At 43.3% G+C, this 21880-nt stretch overlaps 1 protein-coding gene across 2 annotated transcripts in view; it reads right to left on the bottom strand.

Moving 5' to 3' along the window:
• Nucleotides 1–21880, bottom strand: part of DDC (dopa decarboxylase) — a 423065-nt gene that overhangs the window by 377963 nt on the left and 23222 nt on the right. Inside the window, exon 1 of one of the 2 annotated variants that reach the window (XM_085607298.1) lies at nucleotides 10519–10634. The exons of the other annotated variant lie outside the window; for it this stretch is intronic. The gene's annotated coding sequence lies outside the window, so the exon portion shown is untranslated. Of the gene's footprint in view, nucleotides 1–10518; nucleotides 10635–21880 lie in introns of those variants that run through there. 2 annotated transcript variants of the gene reach the window in all.

Below are 21880 nucleotides of genomic sequence, written 5' to 3' on the forward strand. Positions count from 1 at the left end.
CTTGGAAGTGGGCCTGAAGGTGCTCTGCCAGTCCATCTGTGGATCTAGCAGAACCTATGCATCCACTCTGCAACTTGGCGCATCTCCAGCAGAACCAGTCCAACGCCTTTGCTACTCAACATATAGCCCTCGTGATTGACACATCGCCACTGCTGCATGTATCTCGCATCTCTCGTTGCAGCCAATCAGAGCTGATGCATCACTGCAAGGACTTCACCTTGCCCAACACAGCCTGTCGGAACCACCTGGACCTTGCATCGCCCCATCTGTGCGATGCATCCTTGCCCCGGTACTCTGCATCTCTTAGCAACCAGGATTAAAGTACTGTGTTAAGCGGACCTAAGTGGGTCCCTGTAGCCGACCTGAACTTGTGCCTGCGACCTGGTCCGAATTACCAAATAACCACAGTTGGCATTTTGTGCTTTTTGGCATGATTTTCACTTAAATCTTAAAAATTGCATATCTCCCATTGTTATTTTGTCATTTTGGTCTTGATTTAATTATTAAAATGTCATCTATTTTTCTAAATTGGTGTTGGATTTTTCTTGTGTTTTTTTATTTCTGTTTGAAGTGCTGCACAAATCCTTTACACATTGCCTCTAAGTTGAGCCTGACTGCCCTGTGCCAAGCTACCAGAGGGTTGAGTGCAGGGTAATTTAGGGTTGGTTGTGCCTCACCCCCACAAGGATTGCGCTTGCTGCTTGAGAAGGGTTTCACTGCTCTTAAGCAGTAACCAAATTTCTCAAAATAGCTATCTATGATATAGATATATATGATAAAAATATAAAATGTAACATTTAATAAATGCATATATAATTGCATTTGAATACACCTAGATGTCTTCCTCGCTCAAAAGAAAAGGTGCCAGCACTCATAAATCATCTGTGCAAAGTGTTTTTTATGGGTTTTTTTCTAATGGCTGCTCCGGACTCATTTCTACCTGGTTGGTCTTTTTCACTATGCTAATAAAACATGTTTTTAGACTATTGCCGTTGATCATCCAGGTCAAAATAATTTGGCAGCAGGCTTAATGAATGAAATAAAGAAAATATTGCACATATGATTTATGAGTGAAGGCACCTTTTTATTTGCGATGGAATAGTAACTGGACAACCTTACCCAGGTGTGTCACAACTAAAGGCAACTGAAGAATGTAACGCGGAATCTGCGATAATGACTCTAGTTATAACTTGGGCTTAGTTTGCATTTTTGCTTTTCTTATAACTTTGGCAACATGTGATGTATCTGTATCACGCGTTCCATTCAAAGAGCGAAGGTGGATAGGTTTCAGCATGGCAAGTTTCATGCTGGTTCAGTGGAGAATTGAAGGGTGGTAAAAATACATGTTTTCAGTTTAAGCTCATAGGGATGCTTGCACTCCAATCAAACAGTGAACATGGCAATGTTTAACCATGTTATGTTTGGTGCAGATCTATAGCAGGAGAAAAAAATAAAGAGGAGGTAAAACAAATTAGCATTTTCCATTTTACCACCCGCAGGAAACCTTGCATTATGCCAAAGCAAAACCACTAAACAGAATTACACCAAACCTGCAGTACTAGAGAACTTTACTCAGAGGCCTTTGTTTGATTCTGTGAATGACATGTCAACCAAAACTTGCACACCAAATGTCGTTCTTATGACCTCACATTATTAATTACAATAAATAAGACCACCTCACAACACATCTTTAAGGGCCATATGTATGAACACATTTTCCTGTAGACACAGAATGGGTAAAACCCTTTGATGCATATGGCCCTAAATTCCAACACTTAAAAAACAAAGACATTGTACTAAATCAATGGTACAAGCGAGATTATTTATGTTCTTTGTTAAGCCATCTGTTACATAAAGGTTGAAATGACCAGCATTGCATTTGGTGTGCAGTTATGGCTTGCATAGTCAGGCCACCTCCTGTAAACTGGGAGTGGCCTGGACAGCACACGCAACGACTAATCATGGTGGTGGCTGGACATGTGCACGGTCAAACCGCTAATGTTCTTTTTTTATGAAAAACTCAGAAGTGCACTAATAAAAACAGTTTTAAAAAGTTATAGTTTAAGTAGTGCAAACCCTGTGGCATTCACATGAGACAGAAACTAACTGAAGAAAACAGAGTTCAAGGTAAGGTATGGTTCCAAAGCAGCACCAAAATACTCCTGAATTCACCAGTTATGGTCTGGCACGAAACCATAACTCTCCCCCAAAAAGGACCGCTCATTACCTTCCCATGATCCAGCAGATACCATCAGAAATAGCAATGATGAACTCACTCATGACAATGAATATCAACATTAACCCCTTCCATGATTATGACTAGCTCAGCTCGCCATGAGTCACAGTGGAGCTGTGCTCATGACGAGCTGAGCTCGTCATAATGGCCGCGGCCCGTCCACGCGCGATATATTTCCCGCCTGTGAGGGAGAATTAATCAGTGGGCGGGGTCATTTACTTAATATTCAACCCTTGCTGGGAAGCAGCTCAATCCATGCTGCGCATAGCCTTTGGCAGTGCGTTGCAGAATTGGCTGCAACGCCAGATTTCACTGTGCATGGCTTGACTTGTATTTAATCTGACAGGCCCTGTGCTCAACCGCTTTCTTCTGTGCAGTGGGGGTTTGTTGCATGACTTGCCTGGCCTTGTACTGGCTTTATTTGCTAGTTGCCAAATTTCACACATATTAATTGAATAGTTCCAAAGTTATTAGTTAACAAATCTCTATTTGCCCTCCCATTTATATTTGATCCTTTCCCTTGACGGATTTGCTCACACCTTACCATACCCAGAGTAATCTAAACCCACTAAATATTTGACAAATTTTGTATGGCTTAATCAAACTGCGTCATATTTATTAGCAGCTCAACACTCCTTTCACCCTGCTTTTAAGGGCCGGGGCGCCGCACGCATCGAAAAAGTCTTCCTGCTGAGTTCAAGTGCAAGGTTATTGGTAAATCAGAAAAAAATTCAACCCCTCTTTAAGTGTTTCTTCCATTGTATCTGTAGAAAACCTGAACTACCTCAATGGGCGTAACTTGTTTACAGCCTGCCATATTTCATGCAGAAATATAAAAGGTGCTGAAGTTATAAGCAACTGAAAATTGTATTTCCCCCTCTTTAAATCCCCCTCCCACCATGGATTGACCTGACCCGGTAGCATTCAGCCATTTTGGACGTGAGTGTTTTTAAAATGTTATTTTGGTATTCTGGATCTACTGGTTTTGTGACTACCTTTAAAAACTACAAATTAGTTTATTTAGATGATTATGTATGTTGTTTTGCAACATAATGGTGTGCCTCTTGCTCTGTAATAATATGCATAAAGATTAGTTAAGGTTTATGCTTGAACAATAGTGTTTATAACACTGAGCCTAAAATGACAGGAAATTGACCAATTGATGTAGGACCAAACAATAACTCCCAACAATGTAGTGAAATCTGGCGGCTCAAATGCATATGTCAGTTTTTTTGTGTGTAAGTGTTGTCATTTATTGGCAACATTTGACATCGAGGGTTTGTGCCATCCAAAGGCATAAAATGGTTCTTCCAAGATGCTGCATATTTTTAGTGTTGGAATTGTTCCACTATGTTTCCCCCTTTAGGTGTGAGCCCATCCATTTCTCAACAGCAATGATTCTTATCATTGATCTGGCAATGTGGCATTATGTATGCGAAATATTGTATGAGGTTTTTATGTCTGATGTTGCTAAGGAATGCGACATTTACTCGAGAAGCATGAGATATCTGTTCTCTTGTTTTTGACATATCTCATCGTTTCTCTTCACCGAATTGGAAATCCCCATTTATGAAAGAGAACACGTGGTCTGGATAAATGTTGTTCGGAATACATAAAGTAATCTAGCAACCCTAAATGTGAGATAGTAGTCCCAGACTGATGCACTGGACTGCATTGCAGCCATGGAGGGAATGGCCACGAAATGATCACTATATTTATATGTGATCCTTCCACTACAACTGCTTTCTCAAAGGAGTGGGCAAGTATTAAATAGACTTTAGCGTGCCACGTCGATATGAGTGTCCTTCTATCTGCCTTTCCCATCCTCTGTTGTTTCTCCACGTATGCATGCTTGCGTGCTCTTGAACCACAATGTTTTTGTGTGGTACTGTAGACATGCCTGCAAGCGTGCTGTCGGATTGTGTGGGCCTCTTTGTGTTTGTACGTGAAGTATAATGGGGTTACCCAGTGACCCTCAGAACCTGGGTGTCTGAAATCAAAGGTAAGGTATGTTCTGTCGGGAGTTAGATAATTACTTTAACAGCATTTATAGAGAAAAGGAAAACACACCTAGATTGATGTAATCAATATCGATTGTGTTCATAAAAACGAATTAATTTATTAATATAATTGATATTGATTACATCAATCTAGGTGTGTTTACCTTTTTTCGCTTTATTTATAAATGCTGTTAAAGTAATTATATAACTCTCGACATAACCTACCTTACCTTTGATCTTTGTGTTTGTAGGCAGGCGCATTTATTTGTATGTCTTTTGGTCAATGCACATAGGTCATGCTCTCATGCAACCTCTAGCATGGCTGTGAGTCTGGTGGGTTGTGTTCATGGGTGCCTATATGTATTACATGCATGTGTATCTGTATACATTTTAGTCAGTGTGTATTGGTGTCTGGAAGTAGGTTTTTCTGTGTGCGCACAATTGTTGGTGTGTTGTTCTAGGTGCACTTAGCCGTGATCTATGCCAGGGTGTGGATGAAGGATATGCCTCTTTGTATGGCATCTATTTGTTTTGTCAGTGCTTGTTAGATTAAGCCATACCCATTCGATATCCAAAACAGGTGACAGGCCAGATGCAAAGCTGAAAAGAAATAGTAGTTTCCTTTTAAAAATGACTTATTGTTATCATCACCATCCAATTAATTCTTCACAGCGTATCGATACACAACACAGACCAAATGTAGTTCAGTAATTGATCATTTTTGTTTAGCAAACTACACCCAGTAGATTAAAAAACAAAAAGAAAGTGTAAAACTCTTTGATCCTCAGAGGGTGCTGTCTACAGTGTTTAGACCGTTCATATCGAAGGAGGTATGAAATTAAAACGGGAAACATGTGACCATATATTTATTTTGTATTGTACAAGAAAATGAATATATTGTCATCATCAGATGCTTGACTAGTGGTTATTTTGTAATAAAATAAGTGTCAGGGCTCTAGTTAGGAGGCAGCTTGCACCAGCCCATTTCTCCTTTTAGCGCCGCCTGATACAGAAACAGCTACTAACCATGAAAGTGGAGAGGATCCGGCGTAATGGCCAGAGCTGCAGACTTCGGAGCTGGGGAAGCAGGTTTGAGTCTTGGCGTTGGCTCAACATCCTGTGATTCTGGTAAAATCATTTAAACTTCCCGTAAGTGAATGTGTTCTTAAGTGGTACTTATGAAAGGCGCCGGTGTTGATTAAGTGCTGAGCTGAGCACCGTAAACCACTGGCTCAAATTAAGCACTGTGGCATCATATCATAGGCAAATATGTCATAATGTGGATGGTGTTTTGATAAGGAAAAAGTAAGTGTGACTGGCTAAATGGCACCGAGTCAGGCCTGGGAATCCAGCGCAGCCAAAACAACGCAACTGATCGCTTTTGGACTATGCACCAGGGTGCAGCAGTCCCCCCAGGGCCGGAACCAGACACCATCGACCATAAGGACACACTGGTCACGAAGAAAGAAGAGAATATAACACAAGCTCTCCACTGCTCCAGGCAAGTCCAGCCCAGGAGATTCACTACAATCGAAGCATCGAACGCAAGTGGACAAGAAAGGTCTGGTTTTCTTACGTACAATTAGCAGTAGGTTTAAATTGTGCCCAATGATCACAATCATAAACCCCGCACTAAGCTGTTCTCTCACCAGTGGAAGTATATGTTGCTATGTCCAGTACAAAGACGTCGCTGCCAGTGGACCAGCTGACACTTGTCATTCCCACTAAAAATCTGCTACTGGCATTCAAAATAGAAAATAAAAAGTTGTTAACAACTGAATAGTTATAGCTTTGGCAAACAGTCTACCTTCCCCATTTACATCGGGGCTCGTGAGATCATCTGTGGCGTACCTCAGGGTTCAGCCGGAAGCCCGTGCCCATTTAATATCTATTGCTCCCGTTCCCGCAATTGTTCAAGCGTTTGGTTTTCATGTGGTGTCTTATGCCGATGACACCCAGCTGATGTTTGCCTTTAAACACCTTGATGCTTTGGTCTCAACCTATTCTCAAGCTGCCTCTCTGCAGTAGCAGACTGGATGCATAAAAGCTGCCTTTGCATAAACTCTAAAAAATCAGAAATCTTGATCATTGGTTCCCCTACGGTACTGACCCATCTGTGACACTTGGAAATGGGACTCTCCTCCTCTGTGAAAAATCTGGGGTCAAGCTAGACAATGCCCTTTCATTTCAACCTTTCGTCAGTGCTACTGCAGGAGTCTGTTTCTCCCTATTGAAAACTCTAAGAAAGACTCTCAAATTCCTGCCGGAACACACCAGAAATATTGTTCATGCATTGATCACTTCTAGGCTTGATGATGCCACCGCCCTGCGTATGGGATCTTCCCAAGCTCTGTGAGACAGACTGCAAGCTGTCCTCCCAAGCTCTGTTGGGTTCAGAATGCGGCAGCCAGACTGGTGATGAACATTCCTGAAAGGCAATCCATTCTTAATGGCTTGAAAGCCCTACACTGGCTCCCTGTCAAGCAAAGAATTGAATTCAAAGCCCTGACAATAACGTTTAGGGCCATTCAATTGAAAGTCCCGACATATATTTGTGACAAAATTAAAGGATACCTTCCTTGCAGAGCATTACGCTCTGCTAAACACAACCTGTTCTGCTTTTCCAAGATTAAAAACACCAGAACTGAGGGCCGGCCCCACCATTCCTAACATGAGAGGCGAGGAGAAAAGTCTGAGCACCCCAGCGGCTCAGCTAAAGGCCTGCAGATCCATATTCGAATATCCTCTATATTTCCGACTGCTGAGATGCAATGCGCATGCACGAGCGTGTGCTTCTTGCGCCCTTTGTAAATATGCCCGGGCAGTGACGTGGTGTAGGACGTGGTCCATTTTCCCATGCTCTTGCTTTCGTCTGCCCCTGGGCGCTGACTCCGTCGCCCTCAGACCGTAGGGATGTAATCAGCGACTGCTTGAGCAGCAGGATAGCAGAGTCAAGGTGAGAGGGGTGATATTCATAGATTGTATGTAGGTGTTGTGTTCACAGTGCATGAACTTTGACAATCCTGAATGGCAGACGAGGTGACATATGACAGTAGTCAGTCTATAATTGACTGGTGAAAGTAACTGTCAATCACCTATGTGCTGATAGTGTAAACAGTGGCTTCTAATGGGTATGTCAAGCTCCTTCAAACCAAACCTTTGGTCCTCTCGGGCCATTCACTGATAGACCATCCTCCGGCTTTTAGTAGCGCTCCCCGTCAGCCTGAGTCCTGTTTTCTCTTCCTACTGTCTTTCCAATTCCTAGTTCTGTTTTAAGTGTTTTGGAAAAAACGTGGAGTGAGAATGCATCAACGTTGCAATTTTCAGTTGTCTGCCATATTTTGAAAAAGTGTCAAGGCAATCCTCAAACACTGCACTACAACAAATGCAGGCGATCACAAGCTGACATAACACTGCAAAGAAGAGGCGCAAACAGTGATGACAGAAGCAAACGGCGATAGATTTTGCCAGTAGACAAAAAAGTACACTAAAATCGGTAGTGTCATTAGAACGTAATTTTTATTAGCTACAGTTTTAGGTTTGGATTCGCATTTGAATGTTCTCTGAAACAAGTTAAAGCACACCATGCAACACTGATACAACGGAAGACAAAGGACCGTTGCTGCTCAATGGAGAGAAACCTTTCTGACCACATTGGATGGAAGAACAAAGACTCCCATCTGCCAGCATTAGCAGTATGGAAGAGTAAGAGAATAATGACAATCCGTTCCTTTCCTGAGAGGAAGAGGATACCACTCGTTTGAGATTCCCCTTCTTTTCCCAGAGAATGCACAGGCACCACCAGCCTAGCCACCCCGGGACCCATTTAAGTGCTGTGCCTTGCCTCTTCATTCCATGGGGACGAGATTGCCCCAGTCTCTGCGGCTTTTCCTCGCTGGTGGTTCTAGAGGTCCCACTATGCTGGGCACAGAATGTTGTCTTCCCTAAGTTTCCCTTTATTGGTTTCTTCATGCCTCTCCAATAGGGCCTTAATGTTTCCCAGGACTGCCCACTTCTTTCTGAGTCTGCTCTTCTTCCACCTTCCAACTACCCTCCGTGCACACTTGTCTATGTTTCCCCCACTTGGTGTGTGGCGTGCTGCTCTCCCTCCTAGGATGATTCATGGTGCTGGGACTTGCTTGTCCACACCTGCCGCCCTGTGCAGTATTCTAGTCTTCTTCTCCTGAAGATCCACTTGCGAGGCCTTCATGGTTTCCTCTGCTCACTCCCGGTCTGCTACTGACCCTCTTCTGGGTACACTACCTGCAGAGCCGTTTTTATTCTTCCTTGGTGTTTATATAACACACCCTCCTAACTACCCATGAGCCCAATTTGGCATTCCAATTGCAACTCTTGTCTCCATGAGAGGCCCTTGCTACTCTTTCCAACTACTAAGTAGATGGGCAGCTTTCCTTCTAGACCAAGGTGCACTCAGATGTGATAATGAAGAAAAGGAGGCTTGGTGAAATAAAACATTTGCCTAGGATAACACAGTGTGGTCAAGCGGGGAAGCCAGAATTGGTCCCAGGATTGCTGCTTTTACATTGTGAAGTTCAGACCATGGGACCCTATGACTGCCTCCTTCGTGCTGTGAGAGTTGGAAAGAACCTTTACACCTGACCACTTTCAAAAGTCACCAGCCGCCACTGCTGATCATATCAGATGTGCCACATTAGAGAATGCATTCAAGCGCTTTCTGAAGACCAACCTTTTCAGGGAGTTAATGACCGCCAGTCCCTCTTCTGTGTACTCATCTTAGCTGCGTCTTGTCACCTGGCACCTGGGGGCTCCTTTTTGGAGCAGCTGTTTTGCACTTTGTAAATATAGTGCCGGCTTTAGGGCGGTGCGACCGGTGCGACCGCACCGGGCGCTGACTTTAGGTGGGGACGTTGTGTTTGCAAGTTAATAATAGTTTGAAAAGCACCTTCTGCCAGCGTTCTGGCCTCCATCAGTTTTCAGCCGTCAATAAAAATGTCAAGATAACTCCGTGATTAATTATCTTTCTACAGAAAGATCGGAGTATTGTCTAGTGGAAGCTTTGAGGGTAGCGCAGATGGTTAATATGCCTACTGCAAAGAACCTGTAACAGCAGATCACAAAAGAACCTGTACCAGCAGATCACACAGTGCATATAATTTAAATAGATCAGTAGGTCATTGCTTTTGTCTGAGAGATCTTTTTATTACTTGCAGTTAATAAGTTAACGTGTTTTGTGCGTGTGATGTAAAGTGGTCTGACACCCTACACTGGTATAAGTGGCGCTATACAACTAATAATTTAATGCATCTGAGCGATGGAGTGGTTATGGAGACTTGAGGGGCAATGTTAAAGGGTGGTAGTGAGGGAATGCATGGCAGAGGTGGTCACTGGGGGGGGGCGCCAACAACCATTGTCGCACTGGGAAACACCAGCGCTAAAGCTGGCCCTGTATAGTGCATTCATTCATTCATTGGCTCAGGACACAGAACTTAAACAGGTCTCCATAATTAACTTCCATTAACAGGACCATCTTCTTCGTTATGAAGCGCTATATAAAAGGTAAGTGCTCTCATTATTATTACTCACAGTTGCGAAAAGCACTCTTGTTGCGATCAAAAATGTTCATGAGAATTACTATCTATAGGGATCCGCGGATACCAATATACATTCACAACCTAAAACTCATGCTTGCAGGCACTAACACCATCCGGTTTAATTTTACTAATATTAAGCTCTTGGTGTTTGTATCTGTCACAGCTACATGTGACCTGTGTGGCCGTCCGAACACCTTTTATGTTTGATCTTAGACAGCCGAATTATCAGATTGAACACAATAATTTCTCAATGAAACTTTTGGCTACTACAATACGTGGTCTGGTGAGCCTTACCTGATGCAATTATGTTCATTCAATCCGGTCCCTAAACATTACACTTTGTTGAACAATATTAGAGACCCAATTTCCCAACGTCAGATGAGGAAAGGGTGTGTGAGGTTTGGCACTGCCTGGCTGGAGACCCCTGACTTCCACCAATCCAGAAGGCGAGAGGGCCCTCATTAGTCAGTACCATTCACGGGGCCGGCTTTAGGGCAGTGCGACTGGTGCGGCCGCACTGGGCGCTGACCTGTGGAGGGGGGCGCTCTGACCTCAGGGGGGCGCTGTGTTTAGCAATATCTTATGATAGGAAAAATGAGGGTCACGTTTACAGGTGGTAGGGAGAGAATTCGAGGAGGTGGGGCGCCAAAAGTCATTTGTCGCACCGGGCGCCACAAGCGCTAAAGCCGGCCCCATCAGATAAACTCACGTGCCGGCCTCTCAGGAGCTCCGCGTGCAGGTTGGTCCCTTGCCGGAGGGTTTGCTGGAGCAGGGCAGCGTGTGAAACCACCAGCGACAGAGTCAGCACCAGACCTTCCTGATAGTGAGTGCCACTGGAGTTTGGACTCTGCCAGAGCGCCAGGGCTGGGGGAGGGTGGAATGCCAATGGCGGGGAAAAATGCGAAGGACTGGAGAAAGGAGGGTGCGTGGCTTGCAGATAGGGGGTGATCGAAGGAAAGGTAGGGTTTGTTAAGGACACGGTTCTGAAAGAGAAACTGAGAGCAAGCAGACCAAAGTACATGAATATCTGTCCCTAGCAGATCATGTGCGCGAGGCGACATTGCGCAGCTGTTGTTTGGGACAGTTTTCAAACTTAACAGAAGGGTTACCCTCTGGAGCAGATGCCAGATTTTAAGAGATCATAAGATTTTCACAGGGGGAAAAACAGAATCTGATAAAGTGTAACATATCCTGAAATACTGAAAAACAACTCAGTGGCATGGATCTGGAATTATGACTCAAAACAGGTTGTAACAAATCATGAAAGACAAAAGCAACCATTCAGTTGGATTAGCCTGCGGTGACAAAACATGCCCTTTGGAACCTAGTGCTTATAAACACTGAGGGTAGGGCCAGATGTGTGAAGTTTGTGGCGCTGGCAGCGCAGGAAGGCACCTTGTTGCACTACCCTGCATCACAGGGAAAGGGCAGGAAAGTGCCATATTTATCCAATACTGTGCATTACTGTCCTTTTCCCTTGCCCTGGTGCCATTTTGGCAGCCTATCTCCAAAGCAAGCACCCATGGTGCAAGGGTGCCTGTGTTGTAGGCAGGATTGTTTTTATGCTGGAAGGGACTCCTTCCTGCACAAAAACAATCCTGAAATGCTGTTACACAGAAAGAAGACATAACGAACAGAAATAAAGATATTTCTCCTCGTATCTTTTTTGGCACATTCCCAGGTTTACCAGGTTTGGTACATCTGGAAATGCGCAAAAACCATGGGAGTTGCATAGGAACACCCATGCAATGCCCATTGAACGCCTCTCTTGAGCACAGTTATGCAATGCAGCGATTAGCACTGCATTGCATTACTCCAGATGTTTTAAACCGTTCAAAGCTACGCAAGGTGGCTTTGCGTGGCTTAAAAAATCTGACGTGGATGTTTACATCACGCATGTACCACATTACATGGTGCAAGCATGACTCAATCCTCTCGTAACTATGCCCCTAAGTTTCCAAAAATGTTAGCACTGGTATCAACTAGCATATTTGCTGATATAACAGGAAGAGAATACAGATAACATTTGACATCCATTACATCACAGAAAGTGAAATCAGATAAAGAGTAAAACATTTCCAAAGCAAATGTACAATTCATAAAGAAAAACAAATGTACATAAAATGTGAATCATTACCTAAAATTCCGCAGACTGTGTGATTTATAAAATGTAAAAAGGGTATTAATCCTAGAAATCAATTATTAAGCTCTGTTAATGCAGCATTGGTAATAATTTGCCACAGGAGTTTCTGAAGCTCCAGTTAGATTAGCAAAGCACAGACTAGTCATCAGGCAGTGACCCTCTTTAATATTTTGCATGATTGCCTTTTGCATGCCCCCCACTATACACCCTTACCCATTTCTGAGATCCTGTGACAGCCTGAATACATTATACACCCTTACCCATTTCTGAGAGATCCTGTGACACAGCCTGAATCTGTAGGTTGTGTCTACTGCCCTCAAAGCAGTTGCTTCCCATGACAAAAGAAAAAAGAACTTGCTGAAATATTGAATATAATAAACGGTTCTATGTAAAGACATAACATTGTGTTTGGTAGTACATTTGAAAAGTCATTGGAACAACTTCAAGCTACCTTTCGACTGGACCATCAACTACTGGCCATTCTGGGCCCCCCTTGAAGCAAACAAGGTCTACTTTCAACCCTGCTCGTGTAAAACTGATGATTCATCAAAAGAACTCTTCCAAGTTTGTCTGGGATTTTTTTCCATTTCCCTCCTAAGGCATCTTACGTTTTGTTTTCGCAAAGGCAAGCTGACAATATGATGTCCTATAGGGCAATTTTAGTTATAAGTCAGACCTATTGGCTTTGCCAATGCTTGCTGTATGTAGGAAATGAATCACTGCCATCACGGATCAGTAAGCACTACTTAATATTTTTAGCGAACGTAAAGTGAGGTTGCCACCCATTTTTGACAGAAGGAGATTTTCATTACAAGGACATTATAATGCAATAATACACAAACTAGGTAAAGAATAAAAGCCAGCAATCAACATTTTCAGTACTTGACTCAGAGAATTGAAAGGTATCTCTCTCTCTCTGCCAAAGTTGCCACAAATTTGGAACATTACAAACCTGATGTAGCAGAAACCGTATTTTATTTGTTGGGGTGCATTATAATCACACATGTAGAGCACATTCACGTACAATCCTTTGTTGTGTAACATGAAGAGTTAGGACTGTGAAATGTAATAACGTGAATCGTGATGTGTTTTAGGCTATTGAATGGTATTGTGGAGAGTTAACGTAGGAAGTAAATGTAACCAGCAGAAAACATTAACACGAAGAACTTGTGTTGTGCAACTGACAATTATCAATCTATTAAATGTGATTGTTAACATGTCATTTTATATGTAGGTAGGAAAATTAACTGAACATGCCTTATTTCCTATGCAATTCCGTGAAGCTCATATGCCATTTTCTTATGTTAGCTGAATCTTGTAGGCCTGAAATACAATTCCCTGGAAGCTCTCGCTTTAGAATTAACAGTTTGAATTCCATGTGTGCTGTGAATCTTGTTCTTTCTCACGTTTTGTTTTGTAGGTAGAAGAATCATCTTGTTAGCTAGAATAATACCTTTGTATTATTAGTTAAACAAGGTGAGAAGGAGGTACATCATGTACTAAAGTCGATAAGAGAAATGGGTTTTTTTCACACCGGAGAAGGCCTAGGAATGAAGGTCAGCATTTTGCATTTCGGGAACATCACTATCCCATTGAATGCCACCTATGAGATTGTGCTCGGAGCAGATGGTGAGACCTGCACGGACTCTTGGGAAGATGCCTGTAATATTTGAAAGTTGTAAGAAGGGAAAGTGCCCCACTTCTTCTCTGCCTTTGGAGAAAAAGCATCTGAGAACGAGCTCTGTCTCGATACCTTTATGCTATCCATTGATGGTGGAGAGACTTTTTTGGGAGACTCCACAGACTAACACCTTTATGCCTTGCCCTGGAAGATGCATTAGTAGAGATGTCATGATAGTGCTAGTGTACAAATAGGTTAATGCTTTATATGCATCAACCTTGAATGCAAGGACACTTGGACTCATACTTTTTGATCTTCTGTATCCTACTTCTTGAACTGATTGTTCTGCTTTTGTTTCAACGCCTCCGACTGGTACACAGATTTGTGCTCATGCTAATTTCAATATATTTTTACACTCTTGTGTTAAGGTGTCTTTATGTCCAGTTATTCTTGCCTTTGTAATAAACTAGCTAATCTTACATAGTTGTCTGTGGTTACTATGTATCCAGAGAAATCCCATTTGAATTGATTGTCATTTATGAAGAATTTCTCCCCTCTACGCTTTCATGCTGATAAAATGAACCATCGGATCATAATTTTAAAATGGATCCAGAACATAGGGGCTCAGCCCTTTCGAACTCATGTCGTTCCCAAGCCTGGACAACTTGGTGCCACAGTTCTTAAAGCCGGACTATTCATACCAGTGCATGAGAAAGAAAAGTCAGCCAGACTATGGCAGATGTCAAAGCTACATGAAGGACTACAGGAGCTGGGCACACTGGAGTTCTTCAGATCACTGACGTCTCAGGAATATACCTTAACCATGATGGCCGCAAACATCCCTCATCAGGCCCATATCATCTTCACTGTAAAATTCTCTTTCTTCCTAAAAGATATCATCTTGGCACAAGGAATACCAGGCATAGTTAAGACCAAGAAGAGGCTGACATTTTCTGGCCATGAGATCAACTTATTTGCAGAATACATACTAATAAATGCATAATAAATACCTAATTTCTGGGAGGAATCAGTGATAAAAAGCATGATTCTCTAAATCCAAAACCGTTTTTAATATCCAATTATTTAGTTGAATTTGCATTTCCATAGTTTAGCATTTTTTAGTGACTTCAAAAAGGAGCTAGTAAAAAATGTATTACATGGAAAATGTACTAGTTATGTACAACTTGTTAGGCTCTATTCTTTTAGTAATAGAATGAGGTATCCCTTTTATATTCCGCCTTCATCGGTATGCAATAAGGCATATTTTGACATCATGCAAAAATAAAACTCATTAACTGCATTATGAAGCGTGCATTACATAAACAAACAACATCCTTTTGAAATCATAAAACACCAGATTTTACTTTTTAAAACGTGTTTTGGTATGTCAATTTTAAGTCTCACTACTTTGGGGCTGATTAGGATGGCGGTCGGAAAACCATCCCAACCGCCATGGTAGCGGAAATTAACTGCCCACCGGTACCGCTGCAAAACCGGTGGTCAGATTAGGATGCCCTGCCTGAAACACCCTACCGCGGCGGTCATATTCCAGGATTCCCCGGCGGAAAAGCTGAAAATCCATCAACGGCGGTCAGATTTTCTGTGGAAAGGCCAAAGACCGCCATTTATCCAGCGGTCACGAACACATGGAGCTATCCGAAGTATTGCCCTCGCCATCCCTGATTGGCCGGATTCTCCGCTGCGGTGTGATGGGCTGTTTGAGGCATCGTGATATGACCGGCGGTTTTCATCGCATTCGTGTCCCTCTCTATTAGCTTTGTCCGCTGGTGGTGCGGACGGAGATTTCTGGCGGAACCACTAACACCGCAGCGGACGGCAAATGGGCTATCAATGCCCATCATAATATGGCGGTCGCAATGACCCTGATGGAGCGCATCCGCCCGCCATCCTAATGAGCCCTATATAGTTTTGGCTGTCAAAGGCCTATTGTTATCATTAAATAACATATTCTTAGTTCCTGTTAACGAGTTGGCCAGTAAGTGGTGCCATATATATCTCACCCAATAAAATTCAACTTACCTGGGTCAGGATTTAACAAGTACGGAAATTACCACTGACTACAAGTTTTTCCACAGTACTTACCGGACCTTTTCCCCCTATAAAGAGCAGCAAGGGTGGCATTCTGAAATTCATCCTGGGGATACTATATTTATTGTAATGCTCGTCAGGGGTTACAGCACATGTCGAAATTTAACATACGGCTTGCAATCAGGGTGTTTGGGAATGCACCCTGCTCATAAGCGGATTGCTGTTTTGTCAGCGTATTGATCCTGATTCAGTAGTTTCCCTTCTTCTTAAGATTGTCCCGCCCTGGAAGTGCTTTGGTCTCACAGTGTATGATTGGATGTGGTATATCCCCCCACTTCTGACATCACTATTTGGCTTTTAACACTCAACTGCATTCCTTACCCACAGGGGTGGCTCCTCCATGAAGGCGGAGGAGCGTCCCCCAACAAAGAAATTGCCCCAGAAGGAAAAATTAAATGGTAATAAAAGTTCATTTATTAACTCTGTCCCAAGCTGAGCATCAGGACAGAGGTGCGGGGCTTTCTGATTTCTGCTGCTGCCAGTCATTCTTCGAGGCTTGGATGCGGGGGCATGCCCGCCCACCCTGCATACATTACACCTGACACAGGTATAATGTAGCGCAGGGGTTTACAAAGTGACGCATCAGCCTAGATGCATCACTTTGTAAATAGGGCGCAACAGGGCGCATTTTTTACGCCTTCGGTGCATCACAAACAGTGACGCTCTGCCAGCGCATAAGTGTCGCAAGGGCTCATAAATAAGCCCCTTTGTGTTCAAGCCTGTGTGTTCATCTCTCTTTCCCCTCATAGCTTTTGCCCCGAGTATCAAATATATCCATTTTATACATATGAGTGATTGGTGCTACCTATCGAAATTTGTGTTGCTTCTTTAAAAGCATACAAGGCGCTCACCCAGACTCTTGATACTGGCTTTCACAATCATAACCCAGCATTGGGGTATTTATTTAAGCCATTGAATCCAGGAACATTCATTAGACTTGCTAAAGCGAATATGCAAATGTATATGTTGAATCCATGGCTTCTTGGTATTTTGCCTGCCCCAAAATTATGAAGATTTTTGACATCGTTCCTTTCCACTTTTAACATTTAACAAAAGGAGGCGTTCAAGGGCATTGGATCTGTTCATGATTGTTTAGAATCCTGCGATTGAGGGGGCATAGGTGGAATTCTATGCGACTTATCTGACTCAAGGACCTGTAGTATTGATTTAAAGAACTGCCTGCTGCCTCTGGAAGTATGTGTGTCTGATTTAAGGGACCTCTAGTTACAGCTGCGACAACCACGTGTCTTTGTCAAGGGACCTTTAGGAAGTTTGAAGTATTGGAGCATTCGTCTTGAAAGTGGTGATTGCAGCTTTGCAAGGGCATGCACATGTGCTCTTGAAAAACAGCATGACCTATTGGCTTTGCCCATGCTGTTTTCAACATTAGAGGTGGGATTACATAGATTGCAGCAGTGACATTTCGCTGAACCGATTTATGCAAAATGTTATTTCCTACTCATCACTCAGTGGCAATGTCACACCAGCCCAATTCGTGTGATGCACAATTGTTGTGGGAAAGGACAGCAGAATGAGTGCAATCTATTCCATTGGTCAAGGTTTTCTAGGGCTGAAGACTGAACGGAGTGCAAAGGTCTATCTTGCACAAAATGCCCAGTGCGTCCATCGTGCACACTGTAAAGTCAGATGTTCCAGTGACTTTCATGGCATCATCTCTTGAAAGATTTGCAAATTCTCCGCCGTGTATATCTCGACAAAAAGTAACAGAAAAGCTCTTTATTATCTGTACGTGCATTTCCTGCTTCATATTTGAGTGTCGTTGTGATAAAATGCTGTGCACGAGCCTGATAGAACAGATACCAATTTTTCAAAGTTCAAATTCAAGTTCATGATTCAATTCTAGATTGCTATCTATTGAAAAAAAGTAATGTTTTAGGAGGATCATAGACGAAATATTGTGCCTTTTTACAAAATAATGTCTATCCTGGTCATACTCTCTAGTCAAGGGTCTTGTAACAATTGCGTGATGACAGCACAGAGACGTTTTTAAGTTGTCACCATCAACCTGTTTCTTCTCTTCTACAAACTTACCGCAACGCAAGTAACACTTGCTCCAGTGTGTGTTATTTGCCACCAGTTAAAATATGAGCTCCAATAGAAGGCAAACAATGTACGCAAATGGTATCTGCGCCTTTTTTATGCACGCCATTAAGCATAATGTTTGCATGGCCAATTGTGATCATGTACCACCTGGTGGTAGCGAGCAGCTTAAAATCTTTGATCTCCTAAAGGACACAATAGCTGTTTGGAGCTCTGTAGAACAGGTATCCTGAAGCGGCAATGACTCTGTAAGGGTGACCCAATGGAGCACTCCTTCAGTGATAACAGAAGGCATCTGAGGAGAACAGTTACTCAGTGGCGTTGCTAGGGGGTGCGGTCCGCCCCGAGTGTCAGTTTTTTGGGGGCGGCGGCAAGCCACGAGCGCAAGGTAAGTTTTGCCCTATTTTTTTGGTTATTCTCCCTCTTTGGCATTTGGCGCTGCTAAACGCCCCCCTCATTGTTGCCCGCAGCCTCCCCGCTTGGCATGGTCGTTCACCAGCACCTCATCCCCCCTCCCTTACCAGCACTGGGTTGTGGCAAACTGAGGTATCACCCGAGCGTCAAAAGCTCTAGCTACGCCACAGCAGTAACTAAGAAAAATATAATTGGCAAAGTCAATAGGTCCAGCTTTGCCAATGCTTACATGCTTACTAAATTGTAATTGTAATTGTATTTATATAGCACTTACTAACCCTGATAAGGCGTCAAAGCACTTTTTCGACGAGTAACATGCTCCAAAGAAGATTAGTGGTGAATTAGTATAGGGAGATATGTGTATCTAGCACTGTCAAATTCAGTAGCAGTGGCCAACCATCTTCTATAATTCCAAGATGGCCATCATGTTGGGATTAGACACAACTTTACAGCCATCCTGAAAGCACAGAAAATATTTTTCGGCATTTTGGAACATTATCTTGTACAAAACCAAGATGGCTGTAACATTGCATCATGCATCATGGCTGCCATCATGGAAGTATGAAAATACACTTCCAAGATAGCCACTGCTTTATGTCATGCAGTGTCACACAAAATGGCAGCCACCTTGGAAGCATATAAATAACACTTCAGATATGGTTGCCACCTTGCGCCACACAATGTTGCACCATCTTGCATCAAGCAATCAGTTGACCAGCTTGGAAGTAGAACAAAAACAAGTACAAGGAGACTGTCAGCCACTATTTGCTTTGCTAACGTCAGCACAATTTTCAAAGCATCCAGCATTGGCAAAACCAATAGCGATGGGTGGCTGAGAAATGAGAGAAAAGTAGGGGAGGGAAGAGAGAGTGTGAGACTGAGCCGCAGCAGTGGATAGCTATATAAACAGAACATCCTCGAGATGCTTAGATTGCACACACCTAATACGGGGGAGATCCATGTAAGGAACCCTCAATTTTCTCTGTTATCCCTTTGTTGTGCATCTTGGTCTGGCTCATAGCCTCCTTTCATTTCATATTGAATGGTATCTTGCCTGATTGTACACTGCCAGTTAACAGACTTAATATGAATGTTTGCCTGTTGGTCTGTCAGCTTTTCTATGCCCTTAAAATGGAAGCAGATTCTTCAAGGTTCCCCCAAAACCATTCTCATTATATTATGCATAAATTGCACCAATCCAAGTTACGGATGGCAAGAGCTTCTGTCCCTAAGGGGCAGACTTACTAAAATCGTATGCTGTTTTTTTTCGTCACCAGTGCAAAATGTTTATTTGGGATTTACTTTCCAGTGAAAAACTTTATTTGTGCTGCAAAATAGCCCTAACGCAACGCAAGTAGCATTTTCTCTGCTTTTTGTTGCTTTGCATCAAGAGTGAATACCATGGGTGTACATGGGCATTCCCATGGAACCACCCATGGGTTTTGACTCAAAGTCCTATCTACTAACATTTGTAGACAGGGCTTTGTGCCAAAACATGGCAATAGTAATCATTCAAAACAATATTGTTTTCGTCCAAACTTTTCCATCTGTACTGCACTATACAGCAAACATGCAAAGTGGGAAAAGTTTTAAAGTTTGTCTAAGTGTAGTATTTTGTAATTAAACTGTGCCCTTCCAGCACAAAACTCATGCTACAGATAAGGTAGACACCTTTCCACCAAATGTGCATACTGCTAGGCACAGAATAAACCAAGAGCACCTTCTCTTAGCTGCATTGCATGACTACTTTGTAAATCCACCCAAAGTCTATTTGGTAGAAAGTGGCAATAGTGTTAATTGTACCACTGGATACCTATGCATGAAAATCCACAGCAGGGACCAAGAAACTGCACCATCAGATACCTAGATATTTGTACTGTGGCTGAAGCGTGTGCCTGGCCTTCAAGCTACCACCCTCAGACATTTCTTCCTGTATCAAGAATGCCTCTTCATTTGCTCCACCCTTGTCTCCATCAGTACCTACATACTTGTGAGCAAGTGGTGCGACAGTGGGGTTGGTTTGGGAGTTTCACTGCTAAGCAGACTCTAGCTGAATGAATAGCTTCCCACATCACAGGCAGGGCAGATGTGGTCATGGGCAGTCCACCTATCTACCACGATTACCATCACAGTTCAGTCACCTTTCCTCACAGTTCCCATTTCGAGTGAAACATGACGGTTCTCCATAATGCACTGGTGTGGCAAACATAAAGATGTGCCATAAGGCTTGTTCCTGCTATAATTTATTCCCAAGACATAACATGTACATTTCTACAAGTTGCCTGAGATGCATCTCTGGCGGCCCCAAGCTGCTCTCAGAGAAGCCTCATGACCATCGCCCTTGTATTATGAAATCTGTGTTGGAATCCAAACCAAAACATTACATGAACTTGCCAAGTGCATAGAAGACAATCATGGACTCCCCTTCCTTCTGCTTGGTGTAATACTGGTTTAAATGTTTACATTTGGTATTTACCTATAACCTGAAGTAACTGGTCAAAACATGTTTCAGAGCATCATATTCCACATCATCACCTTGGTTTGGAAGGGACTTACTGTTCCACTAGTTTCTTCCATAATGAGTCTAAGGGGTGTCTTGTACACAGCATATGATTATTTTGTCCCTACTTCACCCTCTTCAACATCTACATGGCCCCACTTGCAGCCATCGTCAGATACCACAGACTTAACATCATTTCCAATGCTGAAGAAACTCTCCCTCACTGACAAACCCACAGCCGCCAAGAGCAACTTCTACAAAGGGATGAAGGCAGTCGCCACCTGGATGAAGGACAGCTGTCTCAAACTTAAATCAGACAAGAATGAAGTCCTCATCCTGTGCTCCACCAACTCCACCTGGGACGACTCCTGGTGGCCCGCAGTGCTCGGAAACCCCCCACAGGCCACGCACGAAGCCTCAACCTCATCCTGAACTACTCACTCTATGAACCACCAAAACAATGTTGTTTTGTCCTCCTGCTTCCACGCGCTCTGCAAGATCTTCAAATGGATCCTCACCGAGTCCAGGAAAACTGTCACCAATGAGCTCGTCAGCAGCTGACTCGATTACAGCAACACACTCTACGCCGACACCACCCAGAAACTCCTAAAGAAACTACAGAACATCCAAAACGCCTCCGCCAGACTCATCCTGAACATCCCACCCTGCAGCCACATCACCGGCCACCTAAGAGACCTTTCACTGGCTACCTATCAACAAAATAATTACCTCCAAGCTCCTTAGGCATGCCTACAAAGCCCACCACAACGACAGACCTGCATACTTCAACCACCGCCTCTCCTTCTACACTCCCACCAGACATCACAACTCCACCAAACTGGTTTTGTCCACCATCCCACCTATCCGCAAGACCACTGCTGGAGAAAGATCCTTCTCCTACCTCGCTGTGAAGACCTGGAACTCCCTGCCTCTGCACCTCAGGCAATCCCCACCTCTGCCACAATTCAGGAAGGACTTCAAGTCGAAGAGCTCTTCGACTGAACAGCAGATCCAACACCCCCACCCAGCACCCTGAGACCCTCACTGGTGAGTAGTTGCGCTCTATAAGAACCTTGATTGATTGTCTCTAGGAGGTATTTTTCAGCCTGTCAATCCACTGACCTCACAGTGAACTGAGAGATGTAGGTTCATAAATTATAATGAAGTATTGTGTCACCACCATGGGCCAAAATAATACACAGGTGCTGCTACACATGAGGCTG

Source organism: Triturus cristatus, chromosome 5_2 (genome assembly GCF_964204655.1).
Source record: "Triturus cristatus chromosome 5_2, aTriCri1.1, whole genome shotgun sequence".
Classification (NCBI taxonomy): domain Eukaryota; kingdom Metazoa; phylum Chordata; class Amphibia; order Caudata; family Salamandridae; genus Triturus; species Triturus cristatus.